This window comes from Simochromis diagramma, unplaced genomic scaffold (assembly GCF_900408965.1).
Source record: "Simochromis diagramma unplaced genomic scaffold, fSimDia1.1 OVJJ01000304.1, whole genome shotgun sequence".
Taxonomy (NCBI): domain Eukaryota; kingdom Metazoa; phylum Chordata; class Actinopteri; order Cichliformes; family Cichlidae; genus Simochromis; species Simochromis diagramma.
Window position 1 is genome coordinate 1,932,150 of NW_024387030.1, and position 11,424 is coordinate 1,943,573.

The window sequence follows — 11,424 nt, forward strand, 5'->3', positions numbered from 1 at the left end:
AAGTTAACAATGGTTAATGTAAATGTAGGGACAAAAACAACTGTTCTGCGAAGAAGCCAGGCATAGAGTATGAATTTGTCAAAATCAAATACACTCACTGGCCACTTTGTTAGTTACACCTCGCTTGTAGTCCCTCTTTTGCCTTCACAAGTGCCTTAAGTCTTCATGGCATAGATTCAACAAGACGCTGGAGATGGTGTTCAGATGCCCCAATGCAGGTCTTCTGTTGCTTTCAAGGTTAAGCATGCTGTGTTTCAAGAGACTCCTTTCTTCATACCTTAGTTATAATGAGTGGTTATTTCAGTTGCCATTGGCTTCCTATCAGCTCAAAACAGTCTGGCTATTCTCCTCTAATCAACAAGACATTTTTAATCACTGGCTTTAATTTGTGCTATGAATTTTTTATTTTAACTGATTTTAACTTTTTATTAGACAATCGATGAAGGCATGGGTTGATGTATAATTTTCACCAGCATCAAATTGATTGCTTCATGCACATAGATTTACAGTAAGAGTACAGTAAGTACATTACACCTGCATGCAGTGAAACTTGTTTTAAATAACATATTGTATACACAATGAGCTCCAGTGTTGTAACTATAAATTAAAGTTATATAGAATATTAGAAATCATATATAAATAAATATACTGTAGACAAAGTGGATTTGCATTCTGTTCACGTGTTATCACACGTAATGAGAAAATCCATGACAACAAATGTCACAGCAGTATATTTAGCAAATAGGCAATGCGCTGTTACAAAGCTGTTCTTTTTAGCTAGCCTGGAAGACTCAAATGAGCACCTGAATGTTTAACAGTTTTTATCTCTTGTGGGCGATGACAGAGAGGGGATGTTAAACACACACTGCCAGTGCACCCGGTGTTTTCTAGATCTGAAAATATATGTGTGGGCAGCTTTCCTCTGCTGAGAAAACCAGGTACAGACAGTACCTTTTGTTGCTGAAGCTGCTGTGTTGAAAGACCGACACGCCGGTTCTCCTTCCAGCGCAAAAACAATGTGGAATCTGGCAAGTTAAGCACTGGAGGTTAATGATGAGTTAAACAATCTATTAATGTTGTTCAACATTGTGGTTTATTCCTCTGTTAATGAGATGGAGCTAAAGTGATATTTACTGAATGAGTTCCCATCATAATTACCTACTCCATATTGTTATTGCATGTTTGCTCAGCCCGTCAGGAAGGGAAATCAACATTTGCCCTGCTCTCCAGCTCTTCAGTGGGTGTCACGGTTCCAGCAATGGCATTTGATGTCTTCATCTGACTGGCTCACATCACCTCACATAGGGCTGCACCCACGCTGGCTAAACAAGTAGAGGACAGACAGTAAGTAGACACACTCAGAAATATCCATTAATGATGTCATCTAGCTGAAAATTAATTCTGATAGTTGTAGAACTAAACAGTTATACAATTAATATGTAAAACAAGAAAGCTGTTGGGGGATTAAATGCCTTCTGGCAACCATTGTGCAAGATGGTTCATGAATGTAAATAGCTAATAAGGTGCAGTTCTACTGAATCCATCATGAGAATGAGCCCTCCAACCTAAACAATAAGTCTATTACTACTTTGCAAAATGACCTCTATGACCTCTTCCAGTGCTATTCTTCATTCTTCAACTGATTGAATTTCAAATGACTGCTTTTAGCAAAAGTTTAGAAAAATAAATTGTATCTTTAATGTTTGATGTATCTCTGAACAGCACATACACAGCTTTGATTAAGATAATCAATTATTAACACCATTAACATGCTGTAGTTGGTTCATTTTAAATTAGCATGCGATGCAGCTCAAAGCACCTTTCCAGGCCTATAAGTATTAGAACACATTATATGCAAGCACAGTTTTTTCTTATCATCTCTGTTATGCATACAGCACCCAGATCTATGTCCCACTGGAAAACAGTGATTAAAGCAACCGACAGGAGCTAATGTCTGCTCTTTCAGAAATCAAGTACTAGATGTCCCACAGCTCCCTCCAGCAAAATGGAAATAAATCTGATACAATTATTTCCTGCCCTCTGCCCATATCCTCTCTGCAAAACAACTCGGGTCCCTGTCTATAAAATCTCAGCCCAGCAGCCAAAAGTCTAGGTGTGTTTGAGGACAGCGATGTCTCTTTTAGCTAGAGGCGAGCAGGCTTTTTTCAGTCAGTGCCCATCAGCTCTGAAACTTTCTGCTTCATCATTTGCAACTTCTTAAAATATAACATAAAACTTGTGTTTAAAATGAGGCACATCACTTTTCTTTGCTCTCCAATATGCTGCATCTTTTCTAATTGATTATTTAACCATCTGTCTGTGAACTTTACAATCTATGCTGAGTTTTATTTCCCCTCCTTACGTTCAGGTACCTGAATTAAAAATCACCTCATATTAAAGATAATTGGTGGGTGCAGCTTCATAGTTCCCCTAAGATGGAAAAGTACAACCTTGCCTGAGGTTATTCTTGGTTAATTACTTTACATACAGGCACGACACAATTAAAGTAGTTTTATAAAACATATTCATCCATCCATCCCCTTAGCTGTTTATTCAATTCAGGGTCACTAGGTGATGGAGAAGCTTTATATCTTTATAAAATGTACATTTCGATAAATAAACTCAGTATAATTATGGACAAGTTTTTCAGAGAGGTTTTTGCACATGCAGATATCTGGAAGTCCTGCCCTCTTTATCAGTTGGCAATCCAAGTCTGTTCATGGCGGCTGTGTTCTAGGAGGTAGAATGTGTTGTCTAATATTAACAACAACAACAACAACAACAACAATAATAATAATAATAATAATAATGACAAAGTAACAAGTCAAAGCCCCAAAGCTTGAATAACTATTATTTCAACTACTTTTTGGAAAATGTCCACAGATCGAGTGCTGTGGATCTCAGAGGAAAGCCTTTTCTAGAGAGTCAGGACAACAGCACTGACATCTTTGTCCCCCAAAATTTAATGTGAGGGATGGAGAGTCAGTCTTTATCTGTGGAATAGAGAATCTGGGATGGGGATTAGGGAGGAGAACAGTAAAAAATACTGGAGAGCAAGAGAATGAAGGAACTGTGAGAAGATGAGACCGTCAGTATTTTGATCCCTGTTTCCTCCTCTGCCAGAGGTCTGGGAGTTTGCAGTGTCTTAGCTGTTCCTAGGACTGCACTCTTCTGGACAGAGATCTCGGATGTCGTTCCTGGAACCTGCTGGAGTCACTCTACCAGTTCAGCCCCGAGGGCTCCAATTATTACTGTTGGCTTCCCCTTTCGTATCCTTTCTAGCTCCTCCACCCACCCTTGGTATTTCTAATTTTACATCACTTAATGGCTTGATGCCTAAAAATATTAGATTAAATATTAAATATCAAATATTATACATGATTAATATATTAGTCTTTAGTTTATATAATAGTTTTTTTTAGTATTTTTATATCAGTTAACAGTTTTTGCAATACTGAAAATAGCCACGAGTGTTATAAGACAGGACTTGCAGTATCCGTCAAATGTCTGGTCACATGGGCGAGCAGGTCCATTTTCTGACTGTTACAGTAGTTGTAGTTTCAACCTGAATATTTACAGACTGCACATTTTTTTTAATATCGTTTGCTTGCTGTCAGCAGCTTTGATCGAGCATAAAAGTTCCAAAAAAAACATCAGTGCCAGTTGCCAAACAAAGCAACAGACACACACAGCTATACAGCTGCTAGCTAGTGAACAACGAGGAATTTAGCACGGATAGAGCTGAACTTTCGGAGTCTGAGCTATATCAATTTAGTAGCTTGAAACATGGGTTGAAATGAATACTAATGGAAATGAATGCTTGCACACAAGCAAAATTTACCAACTGCTACAAAATCATAGCTCAGATGTAGGCTAAAGAATGAGAACCTTCCAGATTGTGGGACCAATACAATACAGTGTGGTACAAAAACAGTCAAAACAGGAATTTTTTAAACAATTATAACTGTAAAATATTTGAAACTACAAGTATTTCTGTAATCCATCTGCTATTGGAGCTTTGTTGAACGAATAACAAACAAAACATTTTTACTTTTAATTTAGTTTTAATGTCACATACAGTCCTGCCAGGCAACTCTACACTCATGACGCATTAGTACTCCAAGATGGCACCAGCTGTTGTACCAGCAAACCCACTATCATGATTTAAACCTCTTACTATCTTGCTGAACTGGCCTCAGAGCCTAATCATTACACAAAATTCAAGACCAAAGCAAATACATAGGTCAACAGAGTTTCTCTTTATCCAGTTTACACAGGCTGACTCCTCCACCTGGCTTACAACTACAGAACACTCTGGTCCGGTGGGGCTCAAGAAAAAACACGACCCACCAACTGCCATGGATGCCTCTTATCAGGCCTTGTATGTGCTCAGTGCTCGTCTGGACATGGCAGCTCCATGATAATACTATCTGATAACCGTCTGTGTCAAACGGCCTTAACCTGAAGGTTAGATCAAGCTGCGACGCACCGATGCAGATGCAGAGATGTAGAAAACATGGTCTAATGGGAGAGCATGAGCGTGACAAGCGTGCAGAGATTTGTGGCAAGACGGCTCACTGAAACATCTCATCTGCATGCCTGAATCACTGACTAATAGCAGGCACAGGCAATGTTGCTGCTGTTATTGGCATTTTAAGAAAGATGAATGTGGTTTCTCACATTTTAGGCAAACGGATGCAAATATACGTTCTGCAAAAATGCAGCTACAGCTGAAAAATAACTCCTATATATACTTGAGTATCTGCACTTACTGCACAATGCAACTAGTCAGACTATGATATATGGTTGTATATGATGTCATCTCCAGCCTATTTCACGGATATGTTATTGCATAAAAATGTTGCTGTATGATAAATAATAGCTGTTAACCTCCTAAAATAAAAATCACCTTACCTTTACACTTTGTTTTTTTGAACTGCTGTGAAATGCAAGTGAACTAATTAAGAAGTTTTGAACGGATTAAATCTTTTTCTAAATCTTTTGAGATTTCTTTACAAGCTGACTGACATGGATGTAGCATTGTTATGTTAGGCATTGTAATTACTAAACCATTTATAATTTGATTAAGCAGACGAGACATGTTAGTTTAAATTTTCTTTCTTCTAAATTTCATTCTTCCTAAACTGTAGTTACATAATCATATGATTATTAGGGCCTGTTACACTGCTAAAAGCCACTATAGTACTGCATTTATCCTTAGATTATTCCTCAAAGTTGGAGGGAAAAAAAAGTACGCTCAAGATTAGTGATACAAGCCATATATATATACATTATTAGAGTTACCTGAATGGCTATCTATTTGAACATGAGCATTACATTGCTGGGGCTGACATATTGGCTGCTGTTAGCTTTGCAATGTAAAAAAGACACAAGAGAGAAGCTACTGTAGCTACTGTACATCAGCTGCTCCTTCCTATCTAATCTGTGTCGCCTCAGACTGATTCTTTTTCACTGATCAACAGTGGCACTTACAGCAAGTCTCGCAATGTTCATTTCTTCATCATCAGTTTCCACACGTTGACATTTATGTAAATAGCTTCATTATCAGATTTATTTCTTGCAAGGACCAGGTGTCAGAAAAAGGCAGAGCAAATGAGAGTTTTAATAGTGTTGGAAAGCAAACACAAGTTATTAGACTGACTGGAATATGCATAACTTTTCAGTGTTGACCATATATTTGGACATTTTTAATCTTACTAATGTACATATTGGTGCCTAGGGTGCAAACATTAACTTGATTAACTTATTACTGTTTATATTAGAGAATATTGTGGTAAACAGTAGCTAGATTTGGAGACATAAGGCATTTGCAATTAAAATTTGGAACTATGTTACTTATATACCCTGTAATCTGGGTTTGGGATATTAGTTGACAGAATACAGAAAAAAATGTTAATGTCTTAAGTAGCTTTCTCTTTCTGTACCAGATACAACATTAAAATGTCTTATACTTGACTCCACTCAAATGAGTTTGTACAGTCCCTTAACTGCTCGGGGCCACTTTAGAGTTTTCATTCTGAACAATTTATCCTCAAGTCCATTAAGAAAGCTCCATCACTGTAAAGCCAAAATGAACAAATCTGGGCTGTATGGATAAGGAAAAGTCAGAAAACAAACAAACAAACAAGCAAAAGCAACAAAACAAAATAAAAAAAACCCCCAAGTTTCCTTTCCTTGTCCACATCATCAGAGCACCAGAATGAGGGTTGCTGTATTACTTCTGAAGCTGTAATATACTACACTATACTGGCTACTACTACTTAATCTGATCCTCTAGAATAACTGAAGCTGGTATAATCACACCAGCGCTAGACAATCACTCTATTAAATCTTCTCAAAGTAGTCTTCTAAAAATAGCTTGGTTTGCATTTTAATAAAGATACATCCTGGTTCCAAATACACAAATCTCAAACATGATGATGACACTAAACCATTTTGAATTAAGTCTATGTGAGCATATGTTATCCTGTTATATGAATTTGATTCTCTTGAATCTTCTGCATTTGTATCCGACATCTAACATAATTGCTTTTATGAAGCCTCATGAAAGTTTGAAATCAGAACACTAAACTCCATTAAACGTTACTTACCTCATTCCTATTTGAGAGTTGATCATGTGGAAGATTTGCATGCTGTTCTGCTATGTGCTGTATAAGAAAATCGATAGCCTTGGGAAACACGCAGCTGCTGGGAGAGAACGCGAGGCTGTGCACATTCAGCAACTAGGCAACTGTAAACACACATACACACTATGTGTTGAATGGATTGGTGCTGAAAATTGTTATTACAGTTATCCAAGGCTGCTGCAGATAAATAACCCCCCCCCACAAAGCTTCTTTATAACTTACCGAATATGTGACTTGGTTTTTTAACAGATGATATTGAGTTACACAGGTTCCCAACAAAAGCCTGCAAAATACGAGCTGCGGTCGAATTTCACACATCATTTGCATATAGATAGCGCAATCAAAGATCTGCAACAATGTGAGAGTTAGAATTTTCAGATTGCTTAAGTGTCTGAGCGATGATTGGATGAAAACTGATGATTAACAGGAACAGGTTCAATCAGATGTCGTTGTAATAACAAGCAATAATGAAAATAAAATAATAAAAAAAAGACATAGAGGAGAAAGAGAAGGGCAAACAGGTCACTGTTATAGGGATTGGGTGAGCAAAGAAGGAAATATAGATCTTTAAGCTTCAAGATGCCCAAGCATCCCTGAAGACAAATAGTGGGTTTATATGTTATAGAAAGAACTATGAGTTCAGCGCGTGTGTATACATGTCAGGGCTTTGCTCACTGCAAGAAGGCTGGAGTCCCTGCACAGTGCGGGCATGCACTGCATTCTAATAGTACCATTAGCATTCAAGGTCTGTAAACTCTGCTGGACTGAGAATATCAACAAACTAGGAGCAGACTTGATTAGATAAATGCAGTTAAAAGTCTTTTATTGTGTAATGTTTGCAGTAGCTCTCATATAAGGAATGAATAAAGTGACTTCAGTTTGGCACTATGAAGGAGCTGCATTAGCATTTAGGCACTGATACTGAGAAAAATAGCAGTAAATAGCTGCAGCTGTTCTTCTGCACACTGGGTGGCAGTGTTACCAAAGGCATTCTTGTCGCGATACCTTACGTCTCATAAAGGTTTGCAATTATTTACAGGAAGCTCAAATTTACCATCGCTGTTGTTATGCTGCAATAAGAGGCACAATTTAATCTAATGCTAAAGATGTGAAGATGGATATTTTGCTTGTTTATATATAATACCTTCACTCATCCATGTTTATAGTTGAAGATTAGAATGCACCTGTCTGCAAGTGGAGAATTAAAGAAGCACATCTCTTAGACCTGCAAAATCATTACACCCTTTAGCAAGAGCGCAAATTGAGTTCAGGATTGTGTCGGCCACAAATGCAGTCGAGGGCAACTCCTGTGACACAGTGTTGCTGAAGCCTTTGTGAAAGGTCAGCAAAAAAGCGGCGGCACTGTTCGTCTCGCCAAATGTCACAATGTCGCACAGGTTGATGCGACTGACAGAGGACCTTATCTGGTGGGATAATGCCACTAGTGGTGGAGGACTGGGCAAGGGTCATTGGTCCTGGAGTGAGAGATAACAGGATCTAGAGAAGTATGGACTAAACATGGCCTCAAGTTGGTGTCATAGTTCTTTAGTAAATTTGAACTGCAGTCTAAGAGATATTGATGGAAAGCTCCTACTTTGTAGGAGATGTCTACGAGTTAGACAGAAACACTAATACATTACCATTTTTCCAGCGAGCCCAATGTGGGGAACATTAAAGCCCATGCAGAGTATATGCTAACTAGCTTCTAGTCTTTGCAGAGTGACAAGTGATGTTAATATGGAAGTATGAAGGAGGAATATATGTTGCTAATGTCTGACTTGTTGTGTCTGTCTGACAGAAGCAGTCAGTGGGCTATTCAGCTATTTTTGGACATATATAAAGGATGGACATAACTCCATGGATCTGGGATTTAAAGCCATCTTCTAAACTATGCGTCAGGGCCTGGCTGTTAATGACAAATTGCAGTATCCTTAGTCTGTCAGTCAAAACCACAACACATTTTCATTCTTGCCTGAGTGTTATAGAAACAAGATGATGATGTCTACAATACGTCTACAATTTCCATCCACCTATTTCCTTCTGCTTATCAAATTCAGTTTTGCGGGAGGGCTGGAGCTTATCTCTGTGGGTGCGAAACAACGTACAGCCTGGACGGGCTGGCATTCTGTCACAGGGCTAACACAGAGACAGACCACCATTCATACAGCCTTCTTACAGACCTGCTTGCTGTGAGGCAACAGTGCACCACTGTGCCTCCTGCAGTATTCAACGTATAGCTTGAAATTGGAACTTTACGATTATACGAACCCAATCAGGTTATTCAGGTTAACTTTCACTCACACTTTTGGTACAGATCTTCATTTTGACCCGTGCTGTGCAGCTATCTTTAGAAGATCCCATTAAAACATCTATAAAGCTCAACAACTCACCCTCAAATACAAATTCATCATTTCAAAAATACCCTGACAGGAAACAGGAGTTTATAAAGTGACTTTTTCATTCATCAGCTAAACTCTTTTGTTGTTCCAGTCTTCTAGGCTCAGTTACTTTAATTCTGTACCTGTCAATGTTGAAGCATTTACATTCTTATTTCTTCACAGAAAGCTCAGAATAAGACCAGGAGTCTTTGTGATGATAACTGGAAATGGTTGTCTTGTATTATCCCAGGATTATAAGGTCTGGTATTAACTACTTTTCTCCTCCTCCTCTACTTTGGGTTTTGGCAGCAGAAACAGTCTGACATGACATTTTTTTCTTTTCAGTAAATCACATTTGTTCATTATTAGCCTTTTCTAATAACTCTAGCACTCTATTTATATCCTAAATATTCGGAAATTAGGTCTCCGGTTTCTGCATCTTCTTCTGTTCTCATTATGTGAAATTTGCAACAAACTTGCTCAAAGAAAGTGACAAAAAGGAGCTGACCCAAAAGATTTATTTAAATAAAACAGACTTTATTAAACAAAATAACTAACAAGAAAGACTACTGTCTGAGCCAACAGCTCTCCTCCTGGAGTATCACTTTCGATATAACTAAAGTCAAGCTTAATTAACCTGTACTATCACTCATGGTTCTGATGTTGACTCTTCACGCTTTCCAACAACTCCTCCACATTAACATGAAAATGCTCAAAACCCAATCAATACACCCAGAGTTTACAAGCAGCTTCACAAGAATCAGTGAAGCCAGATAATCTCAGACTTAAAGATGGAATGAGTGAATATCTGTTCATGTTAACAGCTTCTCCTAATACACATTTTTTGTGACTACATCAGGTTTGACCAAGTACATACTAAAATCAAACGAGATATGTTAATTACATTAAAAACTAAACATTTAAGCAGAATTGCAAATGAAATTTAACATGTAGCAAGACACAAAAGCTTAAATCTGCATATCTGTAATCTTACATTTTTCCCATGTAATCCAGAGAGTTACCCACTGAAAGACCTGATGCTACACAGAATTTCATTATTATAGATTTGAATAGAGTTTCAATGGCCTCTGGTGTACATTTGCAGATTGCGTTAATGAAGTCAGCATATCCTATTTTTCCCTCCTCCTCCTCCTCCAGCTTGTCTTTTTTTAGCCTTGCTGTAGCTCTTGACCCTTTGTGCTTCTTTTGCTTCCTCTTGTCTGTAGTGGCTCTATTAAAACAATGTTCCACTACATGACTTCGCTTCTCTGTCCCCCCTGCATTCCCTCGGCAGATTCGATGGTATCCATTTAAACCAAGTCTACTTTAACGACTGGATATCTCTAGGTAGGTGAAAGAGAGATAAAAATGTGTAAGTAGGAAAATAAAAAGGAATAACACTGTGGTGGTACCTACCCTCAGGGCATTTAATTAATACAAATCTGTTGGGAGGTATACAGCCTTCATTGTCAAGTGTGCACTCTGTGTGGTAATAATCGACGATAGCTGCAAGGCATACACTGTCAGTTGCTTTCACTACATACAGTTAATCTGGATGGAAAGCAACCTACTGTCATGGACAAGAGAGCCTAGTTACCACAGGCAGCATAAATGATGGACACAGTCATTGTGACATCACCCACTGGTTTCTGAAGCTGCTGAAGGCTCAAGATTTTTTTTGCAATCGTTGCCATTAAGTTAAAAAAAAAAAAGATGTGATGAGAGATGAGCAGGTCTGACTGTGAAACCACATGCTTATTGGCTAAAGGAGCGTGATTAACATGTCGTTATCCAATGAGCATGCAGTTTCATATCAAAAATAAATGAGTCAGTATGACCCATAATGTGTGAGTGAGCCCATGAACTCAGCAGGAAGACAGAAAGCCATTTTCCTATAGACTTTGAAATGACTGGAAGGGTTTTTGTATTTATGCTTAAAAAATAAAATTAATATCCTATAGCTGGTTTTCAGTTATGTTACCATTATGCTCATGACTTCAACATATTTAAGAAAAGGATTAACTTCACATTCTCTTTCCACTCCCAAAGCTTTGTTTCTATCCAGAGGTCAGTGATCTGACCCCACCGCACCTTCAAACCTTTCTCTGACCGAACCAAAACTTTTAATTAGAATTGGATTACTGTATAATACACTGCAGTGAAGTACTAAGTGCTGTGCCTTAAATACATTCCATGGTGTTGTTTTTCTTTATTTTTCATCAATCATTTTGGCAACATTGCAATTTCCCCAGAGATTGATATTTGCCTGGAAAACAGCCCTTTCTTTGTTCTACGTATGCAAGCACAAGTCTGAAACAATACGTCCCTGTAGACCCCAAAATAAAAAGGGAAAAAAAGTGTTTTAAGAAAACTTTAAAGAACATGTTTGCAGATGAACA